This window comes from Heliangelus exortis, chromosome 3 (genome assembly GCF_036169615.1).
Source record: "Heliangelus exortis chromosome 3, bHelExo1.hap1, whole genome shotgun sequence".
Taxonomy (NCBI): domain Eukaryota; kingdom Metazoa; phylum Chordata; class Aves; order Apodiformes; family Trochilidae; genus Heliangelus; species Heliangelus exortis.
This window is the reverse complement of record NC_092424.1, coordinates 26,227,311-26,236,341: the sequence shown is the minus strand read 5'-3', so window position 1 is coordinate 26,236,341 and position 9,031 is coordinate 26,227,311. Positions and strand designations below refer to the sequence as shown.

Here is a 9,031-nt window from a genome sequence, read left to right as displayed (position 1 = left end):
TTGGTCTGAAGTCCTTCTGGGCCATGATGGAGCTGGGTCCTGGTGTGTGCAGTACCAGCAGCAGGAAAGCCTCTGGGAACTAGAGATGTGATTCAGCAGGGTAGACAAAAATAAAAAGTGCTATATCCTGACTGAGTTAAAGAGGTAATCAAAGAGATAGAAAGTGGTTGATGGGTGTCTCATTATCAGGTAGCTGCTTTCCTGTGGCCCATTTGCCTGCTGCTACAGCGGGTACCACAGAGGAGGTTACTGATGAGCAGGTTTCAAATGGTTTGAGCGCAGTCTGACATCAGTAGCTGATAATTGGAGTGCTTGGATTTTCCTCTGGGTGTGCTGCTGCTGGCCAGCAAAGAGAGGTGGTTCAAGCCATGCCATGTTCCCAGGAACCATCCCAGGTGCTGTCAGTCCTCAGCATTATCCCACTGCTGGGTGCAATATCAATATCTCTGCTCAGTTAGATGCTATTTTTGCTGAGAGGCTTCCTTCTTCTGCCACCTCTGCTTTCTCTGTTGGACTCTAATCCCAGTGGAGCATGAGATGGAGAAGCAGACTCATCTCTTGGCTTGGCTTTGTTGTCTCTTGTGTTTTTTCCAACCCTGTTGTTCCTCAAAGGAAAGCAATTTTTAGCCAGTAATTTTTGAGGTGTTCTGTAGCAGGATGAATGTTTTTATCCACCGTGATGGTCTCCTGGTTTGATGGCAGTATCCAGGCAGTATCTCTCCTGGAGCAGCCAGAGCCCAAGACCTTCTCCTGCAGCAATACCTGCTTGCTAGCTTCCAACTGCTTGCTTACTGGAAAGAAGGGGCATGAATGGAATGACAGAATTAAATATTGCAGTTCTCTGCTGAGTGCTGTTCTCTCACTGGTATAGCCCAGGGTGGGGAGGGTGAGCTGTAGCAGAACTTACCCAGTGTGCAGTCACAAATCCTGCTGGTGACTCAGCAGCTGCTCTGATCCTGGAGTATGTAGAGAGATGGTCCCCTGCCTCAGGAGCTGTCTGGTTGCCTGTTGAATTTGGCTGGATCCAGTTCGGCTTAAATCCTCCAGTATGTCCATCTGTTCAGCCTCTCACCAGGCTTTGATGTGAGTTTGTCAGTGTGAGGACAGTCTATGAGCTCCTGCCTTAGGGCTGGGTTAATTTTGGTGATGAGTAGAAATAACCTCAGGTTCTATTCCTGGGGATAGGAATTGCTGTATCTGGGAGTGGGAGAGTTCAGTGCAGCACAGAAACAATAAAAAAACCCCAAAAAACTAACATGAATCAGGGAGCTAAAACTTCCAACAAACTATTTCTTGTAAATAAAAGCACTAAACTAGAGGTGAAATACGATTTGACTTGTGTGCTTTCACACTTCTACTTGGTGTACCTTAGTTTCTTTGATTGTCTATATATAAGAGGTGACATTGGAGAGCATGGATTTATCATGAAGATTTATTTGTCATGGAGAGATGAAGGAGCTGTTTGGCACTTGGAGGTTTTGTATCAAGTTGCATTTCTGGCAGATGTCAGTGGAGCATTTAAAGAAGATCACATGATAGAGTAAGTTGTAATAAGGATGGGCAGAGGTTTGACTGTGATGCAGGGACACCGAGTAGAGAAACACTGGATTTGTAAGATCGCTCTCTGGCCCAGGATGTGTGCAGATACAAGTTGTCCAGCCAGAGGTGTAGCCAGCCATTTCCTCAAGGGCATGTTCTGTTAAAATCTACTTGAGTGATGGAAGAGGATGCTGGAGTAAAAAAAAACATGAGATATTGGTGTCTGGGCTGAGGAGCTTGCCTGAAGCCATTTACCTTTTCAAAGCTCTGTCTAACAGTCCTGTTAGCTTTGCCCTGCTAGCATCTATTTGAAAGCTCTTTCCAAGGCATCCAGTCTGCATATCTGCTTTCTGGGATGGGGTCTGAAAAGACTGCAGCCTTAAAGGGCTTTGAGCAGGCTGTTGCTGCCAGCAGCTTAGCTGAACTCCTGCCCAGGTATCATCAGAAAATATCTCAAAAAACTTGAAATGAGAGCCCAGTTGCTACGCTGAAATGTTGATGTGTGAAGCTCACAAGGTTGTGAGCTATCTGTGTCCGGGAATCTAGGCAGATTAAATGTTTCCAGCTCTATAGGATCTGTATGAAACCTAGTGTATGTCTTCTGTAAGACCGGATTTAGTTTCTCCAGGAGTCCTCCTGTGCCCTAAATATGAGCCAGACTTGTAAACAACACTGTGGGAGCAGGAGGGTATCGTACATCCCATTTTGCAGCCAAGACAAATGAGAGGGATGTTCTTGGTCACAGAGTGGAGTGAGTAGCAGAGCCCAGGAGCTAAAACTCTTCTTTCTTTGCTAATGTCACAAAAACATTTCTAAAAGCTTCAGCTGGTTGCTGCTAGATGTAGTGATTAGCTACAGCTTCAGACATTGAGGCCCTTCTCCTTGAAGCTGAAAAAACTTAGGTGCTCATTGTGTCCAGCTGTTTTGAGCAATTTTACTTTCAGCAAAGTGGCACTGAAGCTATTCACTAAACCATTTTCTATTGCTGTACAATTATTTAGCAAATAGTCCTCTGTACCTTAGTTCCAAGTGAATAACAATGTGTGCCTATGGCCATTTGCCGTCCTGTATTTAATGAAGAGATGGAAGGGGCCTATAAGCCATTGGAATACTCTGCAGAGAAATGTCACCAAAATAGGTGTAGTGTTGTTTCTAATTGCAACAGATGAGCAGCCTGGCTCATTAATACTCCCTATCAGCAGCACAGAGCCTGTCTGCACCAGAATAGCCCTGATCTCAGCAAACCTGCATCCAGCCCTGGCCCTCTGGTTTTGACGTATTTGGAAAACAGGAGCTTCCAGCACAGCCCTGACAGAACTTCCACTTGGCCAGACTGCCTTTCCAGAGTGGATATGATCCAGGGCATGAGGGGCTTTGTGGTATTTTGGGAGACTGCTGGGGTACATGCAGATGCCTTAGTGTGAGTGGTGATTTGGGGAGGTCTTGCAGGGTAGGTGTCCATGCTGGTGAGCAGTGAAGTGCCACAGGGACATGTCCTGTCGCTGGGTGTGTGGATGTGGGTGCTGTTTCCCATGCTGGTGAGGGTCAGCTGCACAACACAAGGCCCTCTGTGGTGGGAACTGTGTTCCCTGCCTCCATGAGCCCCAGATGTGGCTGGCATAGCTTTACATTGCTTCAGCCTTGGCTTTAAAGCCAGAGGATGTAATCTGGAGAGAGCTGTTGGGCAAAGGGTCTGCATTGTTGGCCTTCTCACCTCTCTTCTCCTTTCTTCCTGGTCACCTGCACAAAGCTTTACCAGGGGCTATAACAAGGGCTGTCCTGAGTGACTGCAGTCTAAGCTGGGTTTGCAGAAATTTTCTCTTGAGGAACAGTGCAAACTACCCCTGAAAACTGAACCTGAGCCTTTAATAGCACTCAGCATTGTCGCAATCATCTTGAAATCCTCACAGGCTGGAGTCGGGTGATAGACAGGCAAGAAAGCCAAGGCTGGGCTGACAGTGTGTCAGGAGATGTTCCTGCTTAGGGCAGGGGCTGTGCAGTGAATCATTAGCTGTATGCAGTGTTAGTACTGGAGTGCTGCCTACCTGGTGTTACAGGATGGAGGACAGCCTTGCAAAAACAAGGACTTAAGTGACAGGGCAAGCACAGGTGTGACAGTACCACTGCTTTGGCTGCTGAATGGGATTTACTCTTCTGCATCCATATGGTGTGCAGGCAGTAGATTTGGTTTTGGGACAGGCTTATCTATTTTCTTAATTTTAAATGCATGCATCATATTGGCTTTGGGTGCTGAACAGCATCTTACAGCATACCCTGACGTAGTAGGAATGTCTGCTGAACACTGGCAGCCACCTGCAGCCACTTGATTGGTACCAGCCTGGTTCCAAACAGCCCTCTGCAGTGCTGGGTCCTTTCCCACTCACCACCCTGCAAACCACTTCTTACAGGCTTTCCAGTCCAGGGTACATTGGACCTAATGTTCCTCTCAGATGAATTCCTGGGATGACTGGGCTGGATGTGGCTGGATAAATCACTGGGGAATTAAGTCAGTAAATTCCTGCTACCTTTGCCTTGCTTTCACTGGGATGACCACACATTGTACGTGAGGAAGCAGAGGAATCATGACTTGCTGCAATCTGTCAGAGTAAGGGTCATTTATGGAGAAACTGGGCAAAAGGATTTCTGGATCACTGTAAGATCCCAAGAAAATATACTATAGTATTTTTGCTTCTTTAACCTCTCAGATTTTCTGCTGCCGTATGCCTTCAGCATTACCCCAGACCCATGGTCTACATGGACAGAATAACTATATTCTGTCTATTAAAATTCTCCTTTTTGTTTCAGCTGGAGATGATATTTCTCTTTGCTTCCTTTTTCATTTTTAGGGTGGAAAAATTAAGGCTTTTAATGATCAGAGGTTCAAAAAGGCATAAACACCTTGCTGAAAAGCACCATGAGGGGAGATGTTAATGAAGAGATGGAAGGGGCCTATAAGCCATTGCAATACTCTGCAGAGAAATGTCACCAAAATAGGTGTAGTGTTAAATAGCAGAGGGCAGTGCACACAGGGAGAACTGGGCACAGAAGTGAGAGTGCTTCTTCACCTGGGTTGGAGGGATGATACTTTACCTCTGATGGGTGTTGGGTAGTCAGGAACACCAACTCTGGCAGTAGAGTAGCTGAACCTCTTGAGATGAGCTGTTGACCAGGGAAAGAAATCAGTCCTGGAATGCAGGCTGGAGCAAAACAGTAGTTTTACTTCACACATTTCTTTATTGGCATGTTTCAGAGAGATGGAAGTGGTGACCCAGATAGAAAGGGAGTTTCTTCATGATTAAAAGTCCACCTTAGTCCCTCTCTCTGGGCACTGGTCAGCCCTGGGTTGGGATAGGATACCTGCAGAAGACAGTAGAGAGGTCTCCATCCAAGGGTCTGAGATCCTTCTGACTCTCCAGCTCCCCAGGGAGGAGCCAGGGCTGAGTGCACCCTGGCAACTGAAAGCTGATTGTGTCCAATTGGTGTCCTAATGCAGGGAGACCAGGCTGGACATCCAGCCTTTTGGCAGCTTTGCCCACCTAAATACTGCCTTGGCTTCCCTGCAACCCATTCATTGTGGAGGTTAAATTATGTTGCCTCACAGAGGGAACTTGTCATTACCCTGCTGGCTCTGTCAGTCTCATTGCAGTTTACTTGCACTTATCATGAGAAGGCTCAGGTTTCAGTTCCTTGTAACTTTGCTGAACTAGAGATATTTGGGGCTGAAATTTTCCATGCTGGGTGGCTGTTGAGGCAAAGAGCCCCTCTGTGCTCATTTGAAGCTGATTTACTCTATTTCCATTTTGTTCTTAGGTACTTGTCTTTTAACTTGAACTGAAAATAAATTTTGGAATAAGATGTTCTGATTTTATTCATTAGGAAAATGAAGACAATTTAATTAGGAAAATTACACATAATTCTAATTAGGCTTTTGTTTAGAAAATAATTGGAAACTCTTCTGGTAAGGTCAGGCTGTTTCACTTTCACCCTTTTTAGCAATGAAACCCTTCAATTGCTCATCCGTAAAAAAAATAGGAATTAATTTTCTGGATTCATATCTAAACCAAGGTAAAGTTACTGTTGGACAGAAGTGCTTTGACTTCTGTAAAAACTTTTCAGTTAACTGTAAATGAACCATTTTTTAAATGGGTCAGTTCAGGCAGTTTTTGATATGGTGGTGTTCCTTCTAGTAAGTAAGGTTGATATTTCCCACTGGATAGTAACCCCAAGTAGTAAAAGTGAGCAGAGAGAGAAGTTTTGCCTGGTTGCCTTATTTGTTGTACAGACTTTGAAGTACTCTGAGTTTCCTCCCCTGGGGCTGGTGCAGGCTCAGTGTGGGTCCCCAGCAGAACCAGTGGTGCACATCACCTGCGTCATGAGTGTGACCCAGATCTGTTAATGATGTCAGACTGGTGTCCTGACATCCTGCTGCTATTCCAGGGAAGTCCAGGAGTTCACTCGTAGTTAGAGCCAGGTAGGAGAAGGGTCCAGCATGGCGTCAGTGTGAGAGAAAGAAAATGGGAAGAGGCTCCTTTTTCTGTTTTCTTTGGGCAATTTGTTCTGTGGCAGGGACTCCTAGTCATGCTACTGCTAAACCAGACTTTATGGGGCTGTGGTTGAGAAAGGAAAATGTCTGTCATCTGCTGGCAGCACTTGCAAGGCTGCTGCATCTTGCCTAAAACAGTAGATCTGGACAATATTTTTGCTCTACCAAGCCAACGTCCCTGCAAAGGAGGGCCAAATATACCTGTCTCCTTGAATTAGGTCTTAATGTGAAGGTGAAATTGTCTTTATAGAAAATAACATTCTTACATGATAATGAAAAAATACTGATTTACATATGCTCCCCAGAATTTCAGGCTTTCCCAAACTAATTTTTCACTCTTTTCAGCCTGCCAGACTTAAAAGGAAGTGAAGCTTTTCTTCTAGGTGCAGTTACTAACAGCATATCCTCTGTATTTCTTCTCTTCCTTCAAAGTATTTGTTTGCATGATCCCCTTTGGAGCACTCAGGCTAGAAGTGCTCAGCTATGTTTACTGGGAAATGCCTTCCCTTGATACCCTGAAAGCAGCAAGAGAAGGCCTTAGAGGAGTTTTAAGTTTGCAGTCTTGGGAAGTGTGACTCCTCCTTTGCTATTGGCACTGGGCATGCATTTGGGACGGGTGTTTGGTGTTGGATCTCCATGTGAAAGCCCAGCCTAGCTGGGACCCTGGGAAACTGTTGACTCAAAGCCAAGAAGAACACCAAGGTGAAACCATGCTGCTGAGTGGGATGTGGTGGTGGCAGTGGTGCTGTGTTCCTTCTCTGAGGGCTCCTTCAGCCCTTTCCTGGAGCACAACCTGACCCAAAGTGGGCCACAAGCCAGCTCAGGGCTTTCAGAAGGGATTGTTCTCCCTGATCTGGGATCTTGCCTGAGAGCTGTGTTAGGGAAGGTTTCCTAGGCTGTGGTCTTCTTTCTGGGCTGACAGACATTTATGTGCTGAACTGTGATCATAATTCTCATCCTCAGCATCCTTGCCTATAACAAGAGGGGAGGGAATTGCTTTCTCCTGAGTGCTCCTGCAGAGGGTATGGAAGAAGTTAGGTTTGCGGTCCTCAAAGAGAAGCTGTGGCCTAAGGAGCAAATGCAGGTCAACAACTGAATTAATCCTGAAAGCACTCGAAGAGCACTTAACACTGAGTGTGGTAACAGGATAGGAATGCTTACTAACAAGCAAAAGCATTAATATGTTTGTGAAACAATATTATGCAACTGAAGTCAAGATAGTGCTTTGAATTTCCAAAGAGCAATTCAAGAAGTAGGGAGTATCAAAGTTCATAAGCTTGAAAGCCAAGGGCCTCATCTTGCCCATGACTGACTTGTTCAGTTCTGCTGTCCTGGTGTTTGGTCTGAATTGCTTCTGAGCTTGAGTGAAAGCGTAGATTTCTTATTGCAAGATGCCAGTAAGAAGTCAAGGTATGCCTGAGTACTGGGCTAAAGGCAACACGTGGCTTTAATAATCCAGAGCATTTAATTAATCTTGAGGAAAAAACTTTTCTATCATTTTTCAGCCATGTAATCCCCATGACTTTGTTGAATCATTATCCTGGGTCATTCAGAGATGTGGTAAAAGGGTTCTGATATTCACTGAGGGCAATTAGTGCTCACTTAAAGGAGGCTTGATGTTTAGCATAGTCAAGAAAATTGTGAAAGGGAGAAAGCAACATGTTAATACTGGTTTCTCTATGATAAAAGAGAACAAGCAGTCAAAACTGGTACAAAAACCTCCAATACAATGTAGGAAAATGAGCTGAAGATGTGCTGAAAAGAACAAAGCAGTTCATAATTATGATCAAATCAGTCTTGTGGAGAAGCTGTCATCTAAGGTCTAGTTAGAAGCAAGAAAAGTATGCCAAAAAAAGGATTTTTATATCTTGATAATTCAGATATATGGCCTGTATTTGGTAAATTATCTCTTATTTCTTTAAAAAGCATGCTGTTTGCAGGACAACTACCAGGGGTATCTGTTTCATATCATACAGATAATTCCACTGATGAGGTAAAAACTATAATTTTCCAGCAATATTTCTCTATTAAAATGCAAATTTATGATTTTGTTGTCTTGTTTGCACAGTTTTGGTTTTGCATGGATCAAACTAGTGTTACATCCTCTGAATTAATTTATAGAAGTTTATAGTATTTTTTTAAGGTTGCTGGCAAAATTTTGGAGAGCTGCCATCACAGCATATATGTAATTTGTAAAAAAAAGAATTTCTAGTTCCCCCCTTCTTATTATGTTTTGAACACTCTGTTACCCTTTTCCAGACAGAATGTAATATTTCACAGAAAACGTGGTCCTTTCTTCTTCCTTATCAGCTCCACTGTAACCCAGAAAATAAATCAGTGAAAGTTCACATTCCAGTCTAGTTATTAACCATAATGTTGGAGTGATTACAAAATAAATGTGCCTCTCTGTGCTTTTAAAGCTACTAATTTTTGCAGTTTGAGGCAAAATCTGTGTACCTATTGGAAAATGGCTAATTATAAAGCTGGATTTTCAAGATCTGTCATGCTTAGGGCCAGCTTTTTATCACCTGCTAACTGAGTCCTTGACTCCATCAGTGTTGGTGACCATCAGCCATGCTTCCCCTTTGACTCAGTCCACTGCCAGCATATTTTTCCCATTGCTGGTGGTTTATGCTGTTTCTTCTGGTCTTGCTCAGCTTTGCTTCTTCATCATCTTTTTGCTGCACTCTGAGGTTGAATGCCACAGCAATAATTTTCCACCAACAACTAGCTGGCCTGCTTTGTCATCCTAACCACATACTATCTGGTTGATTGACTTATTTTATTTCAAGCTTATTCAGTAATCCTTTTGAGGATTTCTTTCTGAATACAAATGAGGGGATAATTATTTAACATAATTATTTTACTAATGTACTTTGCATCCTTTTTTGCCTTAATTATGTTGAGGTTTTTATATCCTTACTCCTTTGCAATACTGATAGCAGCACT

The 9,031-nt window shown here is 43.8% G+C and overlaps 1 long non-coding RNA gene across 2 annotated transcripts; it reads right to left on the bottom strand.

Moving 5' to 3' along the window:
• Nucleotides 1–5,113, bottom strand: LOC139794314 (uncharacterized). Of its 2 annotated transcripts, none has more exons than XR_011725070.1 (4): nt 4,897–5,113; nt 4,605–4,698; nt 1,590–1,730; nt 1–39 (listed from the first exon to the last, which is right to left on the bottom strand). It is a non-coding gene; the product is annotated as an uncharacterized lncRNA (long non-coding RNA). The 2 variants fall into 2 exon arrangements; XR_011725071.1 differs by having other exon boundaries at nt 4,630–4,698.
• Nucleotides 5,114–9,031: the final 3,918 nt, after the last annotated feature.